Source organism: Oryzias latipes, chromosome 18 (assembly GCF_053564925.1).
Source record: "Oryzias latipes strain Hd-rR chromosome 18, Olatipes_Hd-rR_3.1".
Classification (NCBI taxonomy): domain Eukaryota; kingdom Metazoa; phylum Chordata; class Actinopteri; order Beloniformes; family Adrianichthyidae; genus Oryzias; species Oryzias latipes.
In genome coordinates, this window is record NC_136254.1 from 32999075 (window position 1) to 33013409 (window position 14335).

Genomic DNA, 14335 nt, shown 5'->3' on the forward strand with positions numbered 1-14335 from the left:
TCTGACCTGCCACTCCAAGGCTCCACAAACACGTCAGATCTCTGATTTAAAAAAAATATACATTTTATTGTCTTTCAAGCATAGTTTTTTTTTTTTAACTTGTCCTGTCCAACAGCTGGGCAGACAGATGAGAGCTGAGGGTCTCTTGTGTTGGACATATTTTACTTTAACAAGAGGGGTTATTAATCTTCAGACAAACCAAAGGTATGTCTGAATAAACCCCTTTTGTAATTGAGGCCAAACTTTATTAATTTCAAACATGTATGAAAATCTTTGGTGTTGGACCGGACGGAAAAGGAAAGAGGGGAAGAAGAGAGAGGGACGTTAGAGAGAGGGGGGGGTAGGAGGGTGATAATAGGAGGGGAAGGGGGGTAAGACCATGAAGCAGCATAAAGCAACAAGTTTACTGGTTGTTAATCATTATGGTAAGGTTTAAATGTAAAAAAAAATAAAATAAAAAAAAAAGGGCGGAGCCTATCCACACACACACTCAAATGTTATAAACACACCTGTTAGTTGCAAAAATGTCAAACTGTCGACATGTACACAAAACAGATAGTGTTCACACGCATACTTATGCCTTAAAACAAACTAGTGTGAAATATTTCAGTCATTCAGTCTGTTGAGCTAACACCTGTGCTCAGGTGAGTGTTTATGTTCTTCTAAAATGGATGGTGGAACGTGAAAAAAAGGAGGGAGAGTGCCCAGCCATCCCCACCCCAAGACCCCCACCGCACCAGCAGCGGCAGCCGGAATCCCCCCAACGCCACACGGGAACCGGCAGGGAACAACCGCCGCCCGGGCGACCAAGCCCGCCACCCAGGCCAGGGCCAGCAGGGCCGCCGCAAGGCCCCTAGAGCCAGAGAGCAGGGAGGCACGGAGGGAAAGAGAGCGCCGCCCCAGCCATACTAGGAGAGCAGCCCCCCCGCCGCGCCGGGAGAACCCAACGCAGGGCCCCACCGGAGAAGGACGCCCACAGCCCCAGACGAGCACCTGAAAATGCACTGAAAATGCAGTTTAATGGGCTTTCTCTCATCTTACTTTAGAAACAGCCACTGCGCTTCTTTTTTCAAGCTAACAGCGTCTCATTGAGAACTTAGTTGCCAAACTGCACAAAGAGGTAGAATCTTCACACACTCACAATGTTTAACTCTCTCTTGGAGCATTCTTTCAGGCAACCATTTTCTTCCCCACACAGTTCCGTTGATAAAGCTCACCGCCTCCACTCTGTTTTGTGGAAAGCCCATGTTCCTATGACTGCGCCGGTGTCAATACTTGCTTTTGAGTAGCAGGACATGTCAATAGAGTTCTTTCTTTCCATCAGGGTTTCAAGAGGCATGGTGGCCAAGTGGTAAGGCGTTGGTCTTGTAAACCAAAAATCATGGGTTCAATCCCCATCTGTGCCTGAAATGGCATTGGTAGACTGACCACAAACAACGTGGCAAGTGCAATGTGATTAAAAACCCTTTGCTCACTTGTATATTCACAGAGCACGTTGCTTCATTTTGTGTTGCAGGCCCTGCCAATAAAGCTCTTTCTTTACCTTTACGCATACCAAGACATGGTTCACAAGTGGTAAGGTGTTGGTCTATCCGGCCGAACACCATGGGCTCAATTCACATTGGTGCCTGCAATGGCGTAGGGAGACTAAACATTAAACAAAGTCTTGTGGGACTACTAGGAGAGGGGAATTTTAGATTCACTTCCAAGACCTTGGGCATTAACTCTGTACCAGTTGAACTGGCCCTTTCTTACAAATGGACTATTAAAGGACAGGTTCTTACAGACTTTGCTGCTCGTCCTTTATCCTGCACCTTGTCTAGCAATCCAGAATGGCGCCGTAAGAGAACTTAAAAAAACGCCTCAAACCCCACTATTGCAGTTGGTTATATCACACTCAAACTCTTGACATCAACAGTGATCACTGCAAACAAGAAGCAGAGTGGCGCAGCGGAAGCGTGCTGGGCCCATAACCCAGAGGTCGATGGACCGAAACCATCCTCTGCTAACTAATCTGTCTTTCAGCATATCGCCTTGTTTTTAGGGGAAATGTGGCTTTAGTCTCTATTATTATTGCCTGCATCCTACTGAAAACAAGTTTTTTGGCGGGCCTTGTCTATTCTCAGTTTGTAGATATCATATTGGGGAATGGTGAATCCAGCCGAGAAAAACTTTCGTTTTTCAAGCCCATCAAAATGTCTAGCTAGCATGACAAATTTATCTCCCTTTAAACAACACCGGCTTTTGCCATTTAGCTTCTCTTTCATGCTAAAGGCACCTACATTGAGCACTTAGCACTTTGCCAAACAGCACAAAGAGGTAGAATGTTAAATGGCCGTATTGTTTAACTCTGTCATGAAGCATTCTCTCAGGCGAGCATTTTCAGGCAATTTATCCTGAAACCTTAGGTCTGCTTAGGCAGGTATATCAGACTGAAACTGGTGCCAAAAACACTGACAGAGAAGACAACAGAAGCAGAGTGGCGCAGCGGAAGCGTGCTGGGCCCATAACCCAGAGGTCGATGGATCGAAACCATCCTCTGCTAACTATGATGATGACAGGGCAGATTATTGCCATGACATTAAATAATGCATGCCTCCTACTGAAAATGCAGTTTAACGGGCTTTCTCTCATCTTACTTTAGAAACAACCCCAGCGTCAGCCACTGCGCTTCTTTTTTCAAGCTAACAGCGCCTCATTGAGAACTTAGTTGCCAAACTGCACAAAGAGGTAGAATCTTCACACACTCACAATGTTTAACTCTCTCATGGAGCATTCTTTCAGGCAACCATTTTCTTCCCCACACAGTTCCGTTGATAAAGCTCACCGCCTCCACTCTGTTTTGTGGAAAGCCCATGTTCCTATGACTGCGCCAGTGTCAATACTTGCTTTTGAGTAGCAGGACATGTCAATAGAGTTCTTTCTTTCCATCACCGTGTCAAGAGGCATGGTGGCCAAGTGGTAAGGCGTTGGTCTTGTAAACCAAAAATCATGGGTTCAATCCCCATCCCTGCCTGAAATGGCACTGGTAGACTGACCACAAACAACCTGGCAAGTGCAATGTGATTAAAAACCCTTTGCTCACTTGTATATTCACAGAGCACATTGCTTCATTTTGTGTTGCAGGCCCTGCCAATAAAGCTCTTTCTTTACCTTTACGCATACCAAGACATGGTTCACAAGTGGTAAGGTGTTGGTCTATCCGGCCGAACACCATGGGCTCAATTCACATTGGTGCCTGCAATGGCGTAGAGAGACTAAACATTAAACAAAGTCTTGTGGGACTACTAGGAGAGGGGAATTTTAGATTCACTTCCAAGACCTTGGGCATTAACTCTGTACCAGTTCAACTGGCCCTTTCTTACAAATGGACTATTAAAGGACAGGTTCTTACAGACTTTGCTGCTCGTCCTTTATCCTGCACCTTGTCTAGCAATCCAGAATGGCGCCGTAAGAGAACTTAAAAAAACGCCTCAAACCCCACTATTGCAGTTGGTTATATCACACTCAAACTCTTGACATCAACAGTGATCACTGCAAACAAGAAGCAGAGTGGCGCAGCGGAAGCGTGCTGGGCCCATAACCCAGAGGTCGATGGACCGAAACCATCCTCTGCTAACTAATTTGTCTTTCAGCATATCGCCTTGTTTTTAGGGGAAATGTGGCTTTAGTCTCTATTATTATTGCCTGCATCCTACTGAAAACAAGTTTTTTGGCGGGCCTTGTCTATTCTCAGTTTGTAGATATCATATTGGGGAATGGTGAATCCAGCCGAAAAAAACTTTCGTTTTTCAAGCCCATCAAAATGTCTAGCTAGCATGACAAATTTATCTCCCTTTAAACAACACCGGCTTGTGCCATTTAGCTTCTCTTTCATGCTAACGGCACCTTCATTGAGCACTTAGCACTATGCCAAACAGCACATAGAGGTAGAATGTTAAATGGGCGTATTGTTTAACTCTGTCATGAAGCATTCTCTCAGGCGAGCATTTTCAGGCAATTTATCCTGAAACCTTAGGTCTGCTTAGGCAGGTATATCAGACTCAAACTGGTGCCAAAAACACTGACAGAGAAGACAACAGAAGCAGAGTGGCGCAGCGGAAGCGTGCTGGGCCCATAACCCAGAGGTCGATGGATCGAAACCATCCTCTGCTAACTATGATGATGACAGGGCAGATTATTGCCATGACATTAAATAATGCATGCCTCCTACTGAAAATGCAGTTTAATGGGCTTTCTCTCATCTTACTTTAGAAACAGCCACTGCGCTTCTTTTTTCAAGCTAACAGCGCCTCATTGAGAACTTAGTTGCCAAACTGCACAAAGAGGTAGAATCTTCACACACTCACAATGTTTAACTCTCTCATGGAGCATTCTTTCAGGCAACCATTTTCTTCCCCACACAGTTCCGTTGATAAAGCTCACCGCCTCCACTCTGTTTTGTGGAAAGCCCATGTTCCTATGACTGCGCCAGTGTCAATACTTGCTTTTGAGTAGCAGGACATGTCAATAGAGTTCTTTCTTTCCATCAGGGTGTCAAGAGGCATTGTGGCCAAGTGGTAAGGCGTTGGTCTTGTAAACCAAAAATCGTGGGTTCAATCCCCATCCGTGCCTGAAATGGCATTGGTAGACTGACCACAAACAACCTGGCAAGTGCAATGTGATTAAAAACCCTTTGCTCACTTGTATATGCACAGAGCACGTTGCTTCATTTTGTGTTGCAGGCCCTGCCAATAAAGCTCTTTCTTTACCTTTACGCATACCAAGACATGGTTCACAAGTGGTAAGGTGTTGGTCTATCCGGCCGAACACCATGGGCTCAATTCACATTGGTGCCTGCAATGGCGTAGGGAGACTAAACATTAAACAAAGTCTTGTGGGACTACTAGGAGAGGGGAATTTTAGATTCACTTCCAAGACCTTGGGCATTAACTCTGTACCAGTTCAACTGGCCCTTTCTTACAAATGGACTATTAAAGGACAGGTTCTTACAGACTTTGCTGCTCGTCCTTTATCCTGCACCTTGTCTAGCAATCCAGAATGGCGCCGTAAGAGAACTTAAAAAAACGCCTCAAACCCCACTATTGCAGTTGGTTATATCACACTCAAACTCTTGACATCAACAGTGATCACTGCAAACAAGAAGCAGAGTGGCGCAGCGGAAGCGTGCTGGGCCCATAACCCAGAGGTCGATGGACCGAAACCATCCTCTGCTAACTAATCTGTCTTTCAGCATATCGCCTTGTTTTTAGGGGAAATGTGGCTTTAGTCTCTATTATTATTGCCTGCATCCTACTGAAAACAAGTTTTTTGGCGGGCCTTGTCTATTCTCAGTTTGTAGATATCATATTGGGGAATGGTGAATCCAGCCGAAAAAAACTTTCGTTTTTCAAGCCCATCAAAATGTCTAGCTAGCATGACAAATTTATCTCCCTTTAAACAACACCGGCTTGTGCCATTTAGCTTCTCTTTCATGCTAACGGCACCTTCATTGAGCACTTAGCACTTTGCCAAACAGCACAAAGAGGTAGAATGTTAAATGGGCGTATTGTTTAACTCTGTCATGAAGCATTCTCTCAGGCGAGCATTTTCAGGCAATTTATCCTGAAACCTTAGGTCTGCTTAGGCAGGTATATCAGACTCAAACTGGTGCCAAAAACACTGACAGAGAAGACAACAGAAGCAGAGTGGCGCAGCGGAAGCGTGCTGGGCCCATAACCCAGAGGTTGATGGATCGAAACCATCCTCTGCTAACTATGATGATGACAGGGCAGATTATTGCCATGACATTAAATAATGCATGCCTCCTACTGAAAATGCAGTTTAATGGTCTTTCTCTCATCTTACTTTAGAAACAGCCACTGCGCTTCTTTTTTCAAGCTAACAGCGCCTCATTGAGAACTTAGTTGCCAAACTGCACAAAGAGGTAGAATCTTCACACACTCACAATGTTTAACTCTCTCATGGAGCATTCTTTCAGGCAACCATTTTCTTCCCCACACAGTTCCGTTGATAAAGCTCACCGCCTCCACTCTGTTTTGTGGAAAGCCCATGTTCCTATGACTGCGCCAGTGTCAATACTTGCTTTTGAGTAGCAGGACATGTCAATAGAGTTCTTTCTTTCCATCAGTGTGTCAAGAGGCATGGTGGCCAAGTGGTAAGGCATTGGTCTTGTAAACCAAAAATCATGGGTTCAATCCCCATCCGTGCCTGAAATGGCATTGGTAGACCTACCACAAACAACTGTTAAGTGCAATGTGATTAAAAACCCTTTGCTCACTTGTATATGCACAGAGCACGTTGCTTCATTTTGTGTTGCAGGCCCTGCCAATAAAGCTCTTTCTTTACCTTTACGCATACCAAGACAAGGTTCACAAGTGGTAAGGTGTTGGTCTATCCGGCCGAACACCATGGGCTCAATTCACATTGGTGCCTGCAATGGCGTAGGGAGACTAAACATTAAACAAAGTCTTGTGGGACTACTAGGAGAGGGGAATTTTAGATTCACTTCCAAGACCTTGGGCATTAACTCTGTACCAGTTCAACTGGCCCTTTCTTACAAATGGACTATTAAAGGACAGGTTCTTACAGACTTTGCTGCTCGTCCTTTATCCTGCACCTTGTCTAGCAATCCAGAATGGCGCCGTAAGAGAACTTAAAAAAACGCCTCAAACCCCACTATTGCAGTTGGTTATATCACACTCAAACTCTTGATATCAACAGTGATCACTGCAAACAAGAAGCAGAGTGGCGCAGCGGAAGCCTGCTGGGCCCATAACCCAGAGGTCGATGGACCGAAACCATCCTCTGCTAACTAATCTGTCTTTCAGCATATCGCCTTGTTTTTAGGGGAAATGTGGCTTTAGTCTCTATATTATTGCCTGCATCCTACTGAAAACAAGTTTTTTGGCGGGCCTTGTCTATTCTCAGTTTGTAGATATCATATTGGGGAATGGTGAATCCAGCCGAAAAAAACTTTCGTTTTTCAAGCCCATCAAAATGTCTAGCTAGCATGACAAATTTATCTCCCTTTAAACAACACCGGCTTGTGCCATTTAGCTTCTCTTTCATGCTAACGGCACCTTCATTGAGCACTTAGCACTTTGCCAAACAGCACAAAGAGGTAGAATGTTAAATGGGCGTATTGTTTAACTCTGTCATGAAGCATTCTCTCAGGCGAGCATTTTCAGGCAATTTATCCTGAAACCTTAGGTCTGCTTAGGCAGGTATATCAGACTCAAACTGGTGCCAAAAACACTGACAGAGAAGACAACAGAAGCAGAGTGGCGCAGCAGAAGCCTGCTGGGCCCATAACCCAGAGGTTGATGGATCGAAACCATCCTCTGCTAACTATGATGATGACAGGGCAGATTATTGCCATGACATTAAATAATGCATGCCTCCTACTGAAAATGCAGTTTAATGGGCTTTCTCTCATCTTACTTTAGAAACAACCCCAGCGTCAGCCACTGCGCTTCTTTTTTCAAGCTAACAGCGCCTCATTGAGAACTTAGTTGCCAAACTGCACAAAGAGGTAGAATCTTCACACACTCACAATGTTTAACTCTCTCATGGAGCATTCTTTCAGGCAACCATTTTCTTCCCCACACAGTTCCGTTGATAAAGCTCACCGCCTCCACTCTGTTTTGTGGAAAGCCCATGTTCCTATGACTGCGCCAGTGTCAATACTTGCTTGTGAGCAGCAGGACATGTCAATAGAGTTCTTTCTTTCCATCAGGGTGTCAAGAAGCATGGTGGCCAAGTGGTAAGGCGTTGGTCTTGTAAACCAGAAATCATGGGTTCAATCCCCATCCGTCCCTGAAATGGCATTGGTAGACTGACCACAAAAAACCTGGCAAGTGCAATGTTATTAAAAACCCTTAGCTCACTTGTATATTCACAGAGCACGTTGCTTCATTTTGTGTTGCAGGCCCTGCCAATAAAGCTCTTTCTTTACCTTTACGCATACCAAGACATGGTTCACAAGTGGTAAGGTGTTGGTCTATCCGGCCGAACACCATGGGCTCAATTCACATTGGTGCCTGCAATGGCGTAGGGAGACTAAACATTAAACAAAGTCTTGTGGGACTACTAGGAGAGGGGAATTTTAGATTCACTTCCAAGACCTTGGGCATTAACTCTGTACAAGTTCAACTGGCCCTTTCTTACAAATGGACTATTAAAGGACAGGTTCTTACAGACTTTGCTGCTCGTCCTTTATCCTGCACCTTGTCTAGCAATCCAGAATGGCGCCGTAAGAGAACTTAAAAAAACGCCTCAAACCCCACTATTGCAGTTGGTTATATCACACTCAAACTCTTGACATCAACAGTGATCACTGCAAACAAGAAGCAGAGTGGCGCAGCGGAAGCGTGCTGGGCCCATAACCCAGAGGTCGATGGACCGAAACCATCCTCTGCTAACTAATCTGTCTTTCAGCATATCGCCTTGTTTTTAGGGGAAATGTGGCTTTAGTCTCTATTATTATTGCCTGCATCCTACTGAAAACAAGTTTTTTGGCGGGCCTTGTCTATTCTCAGTTTGTAGATATCATATTGGGGAATGGTGAATCCAGCCGAGAAAAACTTTCGTTTTTCAAGCCCATCAAAATGTCTAGCTTGCATGACAAATTTATCTCCCTGTAAACAACACCGGCTTTTGCCATTTAGCTTCTCTTTCATGCTAACGGCACCTTCATTGAGCACTTAGCACTATGCCAAACAGCACAAAGAGGTAGAATGTTAAATGGGCGTATTGTTTAACTCTGTCATGAAGCATTCTCTCAGGCGAGCATTTTCAGGCAATTTATCCTGAAACCTTAGGTCTGCTTAGGCAGGTATATCAGACTCAAACTGGTGCCAAAAACACTGACAGAGAAGACAACAGAAGCAAAGTGGCGCAGCGGAAGCGTGCTGGGCCCATAACCCAGAGGTCGATGGATCGAAACCATCCTCTGCTAACTATGATGATGACAGGGCAGATTATTGCCATGACATTAAATAATGCATGCCTCCTACTGAAAATGCAGTTTAATGGGCTTTCTCTCATCTTACTTTAGAAACAGCCACTGCGCTTCTTTTTTCAAGCTAACAGCGCCTCATTGAGAACTTAGTTGCCAAACTGCACAAAGAGGTAGAATCTTCACACACTCACAATGTTTAACTCTCTCATGGAGCATTCTTTCAGGCAACCATTTTCTTCCCCACACAGTTCCGTTGATAAAGCTCACCGCCTCCACTCTGTTTTGTGGAAAGCCCATGTTCCTATGACTGCGCCAGTGTCAATACTTGCTTTTGAGTAGCAGGACATGTCAATAGAGTTCTTTCTTTCCATCAGGGTGTCAAGAGGCATGGTGGCCAAGTGGTAAGGCGTTGGTCTTGTAAACCAAAAATCATGGGTTCAATCCCCATCCGTGCCTGAAATGGCATTGGTAGACTGACCACAAACAACCTGGCCAGTGCAATGTGATTAAAAACCCTTTGCTCACTTGTATATGCACAGCGCACGTTGCTACATTTTGTGTTGCAGGCCCTGCCAATAAAGCTCTTTCTTTACCTTTACACATACCAAGACATGGTTCACAAGTGGTAAGGTGTTGGTCTATCCGGCCGAACACCATGGGCTCAATTCACATTGGTGCCTGCAATGGCGTAGGGAGACTAAACATTAAACAAAGTCTTGTGGGACTACTAGGAGAGGGGAATTTTAGATTCACTTCCAAGACCTTGGGCATTAACTCTGTACCAGTTCAACTGGCCCTTTCTTACAAATGGACTATTAAAGGACAGGTTCTTACAGACTTTGCTGCTCGTCCTTTATCCTGCACCTTGTCTAGCAATCCAGAATGGCGCCGTAAGAGAACTTAAAAAAACGCCTCAAACCCCACTATTGCAGTTGGTTATATCACACTCAAACTCTTGATATCAACAGTGATCACTGCAAACAAGAAGCAGAGTGGCGCAGCGGAAGCCTGCTGGGCCCATAACCCAGAGGTCGATGGACCGAAACCATCCTCTGCTAACTAATCTGTCTTTCAGCATATCGCCTTGTTTTTAGGGGAAATGTGGCTTTAGTCTCTATATTATTGCCTGCATCCTACTGAAAACAAGTTTTTTGGCGGGCCTTGTCTATTCTCAGTTTGTAGATATCATATTGGGGAATGGTGAATCCAGCCGAAAAAAACTTTCGTTTTTCAAGCCCATCAAAATGTCTAGCTAGCATGACAAATTTATCTCCCTTTAAACAACACCGGCTTGTGCCATTTAGCTTCTCTTTCATGCTAACGGCACCTTCATTGAGCACTTAGCACTTTGCCAAACAGCACAAAGAGGTAGAATGTTAAATGGGCGTATTGTTTAACTCTGTCATGAAGCATTCTCTCAGGCGAGCATTTTCAGGCAATTTATCCTGAAACCTTAGGTCTGCTTAGGCAGGTATATCAGACTCAAACTGGTGCCAAAAACACTGACAGAGAAGACAACAGAAGCAGAGTGGCGCAGCAGAAGCCTGCTGGGCCCATAACCCAGAGGTTGATGGATCGAAACCATCCTCTGCTAACTATGATGATGACAGGGCAGATTATTGCCATGACATTAAATAATGCATGCCTCCTACTGAAAATGCAGTTTAATGGGCTTTCTCTCATCTTACTTTAGAAACAACCCCAGCGTCAGCCACTGCGCTTCTTTTTTCAAGCTAACAGCGCCTCATTGAGAACTTAGTTGCCAAACTGCACAAAGAGGTAGAATCTTCACACACTCACAATGTTTAACTCTCTCATGGAGCATTCTTTCAGGCAACCATTTTCTTCCCCACACAGTTCCGTTGATAAAGCTCACCGCCTCCACTCTGTTTTGTGGAAAGCCCATGTTCCTATGACTGCGCCAGTGTCAATACTTGCTTGTGAGCAGCAGGACATGTCAATAGAGTTCTTTCTTTCCATCAGGGTGTCAAGAAGCATGGTGGCCAAGTGGTAAGGCGTTGGTCTTGTAAACCAGAAATCATGGGTTCAATCCCCATCCGTGCCTGAAATGGCATTGGTAGACTGACCACAAAAAACCTGGCAAGTGCAATGTTATTAAAAACCCTTAGCTCACTTGTATATTCACAGAGCACGTTGCTTCATTTTGTGTTGCAGGCCCTGCCAATAAAGCTCTTTCTTTACCTTTACGCATACCAAGACATGGTTCACAAGTGGTAAGGTGTTGGTCTATCCGGCCGAACACCATGGGCTCAATTCACATTGGTGCCTGCAATGGCGTAGGGAGACTAAACATTAAACAAAGTCTTGTGGGACTACTAGGAGAGGGGAATTTTAGATTCACTTCCAAGACCTTGGGCATTAACTCTGTACAAGTTCAACTGGCCCTTTCTTACAAATGGACTATTAAAGGACAGGTTCTTACAGACTTTGCTGCTCGTCCTTTATCCTGCACCTTGTCTAGCAATCCAGAATGGCGCCGTAAGAGAACTTAAAAAAACGCCTCAAACCCCACTATTGCAGTTGGTTATATCACACTCAAACTCTTGACATCAACAGTGATCACTGCAAACAAGAAGCAGAGTGGCGCAGCGGAAGCGTGCTGGGCCCATAACCCAGAGGTCGATGGACCGAAACCATCCTCTGCTAACTAATCTGTCTTTCAGCATATCGCCTTGTTTTTAGGGGAAATGTGGCTTTAGTCTCTATTATTATTGCCTGCATCCTACTGAAAACAAGTTTTTTGGCGGGCCTTGTCTATTCTCAGTTTGTAGATATCATATTGGGGAATGGTGAATCCAGCCGAGAAAAACTTTCGTTTTTCAAGCCCATCAAAATGTCTAGCTTGCATGAGAAATTTATCTCCCTGTAAACAACACCGGCTTTTGCCATTTAGCTTCTCTTTCATGCTAACGGCACCTTCATTGAGCACTTAGCACTATGCCAAACAGCACAAAGAGGTAGAATGTTAAATGGGCGTATTGTTTAACTCTGTCATGAAGCATTCTCTCAGGCGAGCATTTTCAGGCAATTTATCCTGAAACCTTAGGTCTGCTTAGGCAGGTATATCAGACTCAAACTGGTGCCAAAAACACTGACAGAGAAGACAACAGAAGCAAAGTGGCGCAGCGGAAGCGTGCTGGGCCCATAACCCAGAGGTCGATGGATCGAAACCATCCTCTGCTAACTATGATGATGACAGGGCAGATTATTGCCATGACATTAAATAATGCATGCCTCCTACTGAAAATGCAGTTTAATGGGCTTTCTCTCATCTTACTTTAGAAACAGCCACTGCGCTTCTTTTTTCAAGCTAACAGCGCCTCATTGAGAACTTAGTTGCCAAACTGCACAAAGAGGTAGAATCTTCACACACTCACAATGTTTAACTCTCTCATGGAGCATTCTTTCAGGCAACCATTTTCTTCCCCACACAGTTCCGTTGATAAAGCTCACCGCCTCCACTCTGTTTTGTGGAAAGCCCATGTTCCTATGACTGCGCCAGTGTCAATACTTGCTTTTGAGTAGCAGGACATGTCAATAGAGTTCTTTCTTTCCATCAGGGTGTCAAGAGGCATGGTGGCCAAGTGGTAAGGCGTTGGTCTTGTAAACCAAAAATCATGGGTTCAATCCCCATCCGTGCCTGAAATGGCATTGGTAGACTGACCACAAACAACCTGGCCAGTGCAATGTGATTAAAAACCCCTTGCTCACTTGTATATGCACAGCGCACGTTGCTACATTTTGTGTTGCAGGCCCTGCCAATAAAGCTCTTTCTTTACCTTTACACATACCAAGACATGGTTCACAAGTGGTAAGGTGTTGGTCTATCCGGCCGAACACCATGGGCTCAATTCACATTGGTGCCTGCAATGGCGTAGGGAGACTAAACATTAAACAAAGTCTTGTGGGACTACTAGGAGAGGGGAATTTTAGATTCACTTCCAAGACCTTGGGCATTAACTCTGTACCAGTTCAACTGGCCCTTTCTTACAAATGGACTATTAAAGGACAGGTTCTTACAGACTTTGCTGCTCGTCCTTTATCCTGCACCTTGTCTAGCAATCCAGAATGGCGCTGTAAGAGAACTTAAAAAAACGCCTCAAACCCCACTATTGCAGTTGGTTATATCACACTCAAACTCTTGACATCAACAGTGATCACTGCAAACAAGAAGCAGAGTGGCGCAGCGGAAGCGTGCTGGGCCCATAACCCAGAGGTCGATGGACCGAAACCATCCTCTGCTAACTAATCTGTCTTTCAGCAAATCGCCTTGTTTTTAGGGGAAATGCGGCTTTAGTCTCTATTATTATTGCCTGCATCCTACTGAAAACAAGTTTTTTGGCGGGCCTTGTCTATTCTCAGTTTGTAGATATCATATTGGGGAATGGTGAATCCAGCCGAGAAAAACTTTCGTTTTTCAAGCCCATCAAAATGTCTAGCTAGCATGACAAATTTATCTCCCTGTAAACAACACCGGCTTTTGCCATTTAGCTTCTCTTTCATGCTAACGGCACCTTCATTGAGCACTTAGCACTTTGCCAAACAGCACAAAGAGGTAGAATGTTAAATGGGCGTATTGTTTAACTCTGTCATGAAGCATTCTCTCAGGCGAGCATTTTCAGGCAATTTATCCTGAAACCTTAGGTCTGCTTAGGCAGGTATATCAGACTCAAACTGGTGATACACTGACAGAGAAGACAACAGAAGCAGAGTGCCGCAGCGGAAACGTGCTGGGCCCATAACCCAGAGGTCGATGGATCGAAACCATCCTCTGCTAACTATGATGATGACAGGGCAGATTATTGCCATGACATTAAATAATGCATGCATCCTACTGAAAATGCAGTTTAATGGGCTTTCTCTCATCTTACTTTAGAAACAGCCACTGCGCTTCTTTTTTCAAGGTAACAGCGCCTCATTGAGAACTTAGTTGTCAAACTGCACAAAGAGGTAGAATCTTCACACGCTCACAATGTTTAACTCTCTCATGGAGCATTCTTTCAGGCAACCATTTTCTTCCCCACACAGTTCCGTTGATAAAGCTCACCGCCTCCACTCTGTTTTGTGGAAAGCCCATGTTCCTATGACTGCGCCAGTGTCAATACTTTTTTTTGAGTAGCAGGACATGTCAATAGAGTTCTTTCTTTCCATCAGCATGTCAAGAGGCATGGTGGCCAAGTGGTAAGGCGTTGGTCTTGTAAACCAAAAATCATGGGTTCAATCCCCATCCGTGCCTGAAATGGCATTGGTAGACTGACCACAAACAACGTGGCAAGTGCAATGTGATTAAAAACCCTTAGCTCACTTGTATATTCACAGAGCACGTTGCTTCATTTTGTGTTGCAGGCCCTG

At 44.7% G+C, this 14335-nt stretch overlaps 11 non-coding genes across 11 annotated transcripts; all 11 read left to right on the top strand.

The window, feature by feature from the left end:
• Positions 1-1334: 1334 nt before the first annotated feature.
• Positions 1335-1406, top strand: trnat-ugu (transfer RNA threonine (anticodon UGU)). Its single transcript has one exon. It is a non-coding gene; the product is annotated as a tRNA-Thr (tRNA).
• Positions 1407-2473: 1067 nt separating this feature from the next.
• trnam-cau (transfer RNA methionine (anticodon CAU)) lies at positions 2474-2545 on the top strand. The gene has a single exon. It is a non-coding gene; the product is annotated as a tRNA-Met (tRNA).
• A 399-nt stretch (positions 2546-2944) lies between these two features.
• Positions 2945-3016, top strand: trnat-ugu (transfer RNA threonine (anticodon UGU)). The gene has a single exon. It is a non-coding gene; the product is annotated as a tRNA-Thr (tRNA).
• A 1067-nt stretch (positions 3017-4083) lies between these two features.
• On the top strand, positions 4084-4155 carry trnam-cau (transfer RNA methionine (anticodon CAU)). Its single transcript has one exon. It is a non-coding gene; the product is annotated as a tRNA-Met (tRNA).
• A 387-nt stretch (positions 4156-4542) lies between these two features.
• Positions 4543-4614, top strand: trnat-ugu (transfer RNA threonine (anticodon UGU)). Its single transcript has one exon. It is a non-coding gene; the product is annotated as a tRNA-Thr (tRNA).
• Positions 4615-5681: 1067 nt separating this feature from the next.
• On the top strand, positions 5682-5753 carry trnam-cau (transfer RNA methionine (anticodon CAU)). Its single transcript has one exon. It is a non-coding gene; the product is annotated as a tRNA-Met (tRNA).
• A 387-nt stretch (positions 5754-6140) lies between these two features.
• trnat-ugu (transfer RNA threonine (anticodon UGU)) lies at positions 6141-6212 on the top strand. The gene has a single exon. It is a non-coding gene; the product is annotated as a tRNA-Thr (tRNA).
• Positions 6213-9346: 3134 nt separating this feature from the next.
• trnat-ugu (transfer RNA threonine (anticodon UGU)) lies at positions 9347-9418 on the top strand. The gene has a single exon. It is a non-coding gene; the product is annotated as a tRNA-Thr (tRNA).
• Positions 9419-10955: 1537 nt separating this feature from the next.
• Positions 10956-11027, top strand: trnat-ugu (transfer RNA threonine (anticodon UGU)). The gene has a single exon. It is a non-coding gene; the product is annotated as a tRNA-Thr (tRNA).
• Positions 11028-12553: 1526 nt separating this feature from the next.
• On the top strand, positions 12554-12625 carry trnat-ugu (transfer RNA threonine (anticodon UGU)). The gene has a single exon. It is a non-coding gene; the product is annotated as a tRNA-Thr (tRNA).
• A 1522-nt stretch (positions 12626-14147) lies between these two features.
• Positions 14148-14219, top strand: trnat-ugu (transfer RNA threonine (anticodon UGU)). Its single transcript has one exon. It is a non-coding gene; the product is annotated as a tRNA-Thr (tRNA).
• The last annotated feature ends 116 nt before the right edge of the window (positions 14220-14335 follow it).